A 4340-nucleotide genomic window follows, 5' to 3' on the forward strand; every position below is an offset into this window, starting at 1 on the left:
GGTGATGAGCCCCCCTCGTCCGATCGGGGCTTGGGGGGGGGGGGGGGGAGGTTGGGTGATGGGGAGGAATTGTTTTAGGCTGCGGGGGTTCGGGAGCTGTGATGTGGCGCGGTGGGGTCGGACTTGGGGAGGGGTGTGAGAGGTCTCGGCCAGCCTTTGTGGCTCTGCGATAGGAGAAGGCACCCGCTGCGCGTTTAATATGACAAATACCGCCACCACTCAGAGCACAAAACACGAGGGGGGTCGACGCTTACTTACCGAGCTGCCCGAGGGTACCAAGCACCGTCTGTGCTGCTGCAATCAGAGCCGCTCACAGCCGCTGCCACCAGCGCTCCCTACACAGCAACACGAGAGTTTTCAGGAGAAGTTATTGCAGAAGCGACCGAAAATAATAATCTGCCTCAATTAACAGCAGAACGCCCCGACTTGCGTCTTTAAAGTGGTTGTAGTGCTAAAAATTATAAATACTTTGGAAAATGTCCACGCACCGATTTTTCTTGAGAAATCCATACAGATAGGAGTTGGACTCTGTGATCCTTATGGGATATTCCCTGCTACATATATATGTAGCATAAATAGATAATATAGCAGCAGCTCTCCCAGTTGTTCTTTACGTATCGCATTACTTATTGGCTACTTCTGATCAACTCCCAGTTTGAAACAGAGGCACGACTCTGAGATGAGCAGTTACCAGCACAAATATGTGAGAAATTCAAACGCAGAGCGAGTGTGTCAGCTCCGATCTGCCCCAGCAGCGCATTCCTCCAGCTGCCCCACCCAGGCATCGCGCATGGCATCGCCTACACCAGGTAACTCACCACGGCTCCTGGAAGCCGCAGCAGCCGTATCTCTGCAGGGCCCGCGGGGTTACAGCGTGAGAGCTCCTGGCTCCTCCCCGCACGGCTGCGGGGTGATGATGGAGGACATCATCCCCCGAAGGACAGAAATACACCTAGAACGGGCAGAATTCGGTCACAATCCATCCCCAGACGCGTGCGGGTGAAAGCCAGGAAGGAGTGGCTCGCTTTCAGCTAAATGGGGAATATTGAAGGCCTCCTGCTGTCAAGCACAGGAGGGATCACAGAACCACGAAGGCTGGAAGACACACCTCTGAGACCGCCAAGCCCAACCGCAGCCCACCCCCACCAGCCCTGTCTGTGAGTGAAAGGCTGCGTGCTGTCACAAATCCTAGCTTTTCTTCTCTAAATCCTGCAGGTTTCACATAGATGCACCCAAACACGAAATCAAACACCCCGTTCCCCAGAATGACCGATGGGTTTGTGTGGTTTAACGTCTCTGTTTGCTGACAGATTTGCCAATTACACCTCTGCGTAGAAGCACCCAGCACTCCCAGGGCACTACGACCCCAGCCACGGCTGCTGCTCCCCCCGACTGCTTCCACACGAAGTAGGATCCAAAGCCGGGAGACACCTACCGAGAGGGGCTGTCTGAGACTCACCCGTACCGTCTCCTGCTTCCTGCTCTCTCCCAGAGGAGCACCTCTGATTTGCAGACGTTGGGTTAGCAGCAGGACAGTGGTGGCAGCAGGAATGTGGTGCATCGGAGTGCTCTGGATTCCAGACAGGTGTGCTCACAGATACGCAGAACCGCAGCGCTGATGGACGTTTTAAATGCAAAACCCTACATTAAAAAGCCAAAGGTGCCACTCGGCAGAGCAACATACCACTGCTGCTCCATTAATTACCTTCAGCAATGAGTTCCAGGTGCTTTCTTATTTCTTCTTCCCTGAGAGGCAGTACAGCCAAGCTAAAGCAAAAACAAACACAAAGCACAAGGCAGGCATTTGGGACACGAATCACCTTTGAAGCAGCCCTCATTACTACAGCACATCCCACTCACCGGCCTCAGACAGCTGCACAGACTGTACTAAAGCACAGGGGGGAATTACAAGGCTGAGCAAAATTAGAGCACGGAGCAATTCCGTTTGAAAGCCCGAGTGTGACCTGCAGGTGGTGCTGGCATCCTGTCGTTACAGGAGATCAGACTGACGTATGTACTGAACCATACCCCGGATCGCTGCTGACTCGAGCAGTTGAACTGCAGGTTTAGCAGTCAATACTCGAGCAAGAAGCTCGAGGAAAGGTGCAGCCGTGAAGAACAGCTCAATTTCCTCCCCAATAAAGGAGAGACGATAGAAAACGCTTAACAAATGAATGACAGATGCATGACACAGCACGCAGCAAGACCTCTCACTCACTGCAGTGTAGCACTGAAAACACCACAGAAACAGGCTGCGCAAGGAAACAAAGCCAGCTGTTACTTTAAGTTACCCAAAGTGATTTATTGACAATTTAAATGTGACATATTTACAGCACTGTTTCTAAAATAATTTAACAATTTCCATAGATTTATAAAAGTACTGATAAATAGGAGACCCTGACAATTACAACCACGAAAATTTCCCTCTTCTACTGAGCTACATCAGTAGTTCATTCGTTCTTTCTTTCACCCCCTCCCCCTCTTTTTAAAAGACCCATAATGGAGCTGCTTTACCTCCACCCTATGTGTGAAATTGCCAATACCAAAAATACAGTTAAAATGAACATGCAGTGTGAAAGCTGTACCAGAGCGAGTGATTCCAGATGTTAGCTACAGTAAAAACATTTTAATGCAAAGTGTCTTCCACACCGAACGTACTCGTGATAAAATAAGCCTTTGAAGAGCTATTGTTTTGTCTTGAAAGAAGTTAAAACCTACAATACTAGTTTAGACACTTACAGAAGCTTCCAATTCTGTGCTAGCTTTCACATGTATCTAAAGAGTCAAAGAAAACCAGTAATATACAAACACCACTGCCTTAAGGCTGTGGTTAGTTAGCTTATGGATAAAAAGTGAAGGTGCTGACACAACTTAAGGTTCTGAAGTAAGATTTCACTCTCACATGACACCAATTATTCCATCCCCGGATCAACAGATCATCACAGTAAAGCCATCCGTATCTCAAGCAGGAAGTCAGTCTGGAAGTCGGAGAGGAGATGGGTTTGTATGATATGTCTCTTAGGTCAGCGTAGACAAAAAAGTAACACAAAGCTGGACTATCTGAATCACAGTAAGCAGCAGCATGAGATATGTGTGGGGTTTTGATTAAAGCAAACACCTTTTCAGCACACACTCCATCTCATCTTTCAATGCTTGAAATGTAAAGGTTTTTCCCATTTGCGCCACCGAAGCCTCATAACACAGTGCACACAAACGACAAATACTAATACTCTCTTTCCCAAGAACACATATTGCACAGCTAGTAGATGCACTACCAGAACACTGGTATCCCTAGCATAAGTTCTCTATTTTTAAACCACTGTTTCAAACAACACGATCCAGAACAACTCCCAGCCTGAGGTTCAAAGCCATTAAGAATGGTTTGTGCACATACCTAACGTGAACGTGTTTCAACAAGGTGAGAAAAAACACAGGCACTTAAAGATCATTAGTGCACCAAAAGTTATAGGCCACGATTGCATGACTGTGAACAGTTCAGTACCAGTAAGGACAACACTAAACGAGGAGGCCTTCCACTGATCCAGCACAGAAACAACTGCTCACAAAGCACTGACACAAGAAAACCATTCTCAAATTGGTCATCAAACGATACGTTTAGACACTGAATAAAAATAATTACTGCAGAGCCTCATGTAACACAACAGAAACCCTACTTGGTTCAAGAGGTTGAAAGCATCCGAATTCAGAAGTCCCATTTCCCTCCTCCCCCACTCCAAAACAACGTTACATGCAGTCCATTAAAATCCAAATGTGCAAAAAGTTACAACCCACCTTTAGGAGTGCATCAAAAATAGACTATTCAAAATATTATTTTAGTGGAAATTTTTCAGCACCATAATTAGAATTCCAAGGGAGCCCAGAATTCCTATTCTGATAACAATTCAGTTGACACTGTTGATCCTAAAGAACAGAAGAAACATGTTGTGCATTTCCTGGTATCTGAAAGCTATGAAACAATTCTCATATATGCATAAAATCTCACTGTAGTTCAGAATGAAGTTAAGTAATCACATCTTTTGGCAACAAGGTTCCCACAACATAGCATTAACTGTAAAATTTAGTTTGCCAGATCAGGAATGAAAGGTTGCTGGTACCTTGCTAACTTGCAAGCTAACTTTTGGTTTTGTCTTTTGTTTACTTCGCTGTGAATTGTGCAGTTTGGCCCCTCCCTGGTGATTTACTATCAGGCTTTGAGAAAATACACGAGGTCCATTTTTGACCCCCAGCTGAAAGGCAATGTACAAACATATATATACACACATATGTGTACATAAGCACACATACATATACATATATATGTATATATATAAAAATCAGTG

This window comes from Cyrtonyx montezumae, unplaced genomic scaffold (assembly GCF_038088225.1).
Source record: "Cyrtonyx montezumae isolate F1298 unplaced genomic scaffold, pur_monq_1.0 scaffold_4, whole genome shotgun sequence".
In the NCBI taxonomy this organism is placed as follows: Eukaryota; Metazoa; Chordata; class Aves; order Galliformes; family Odontophoridae; genus Cyrtonyx; species Cyrtonyx montezumae.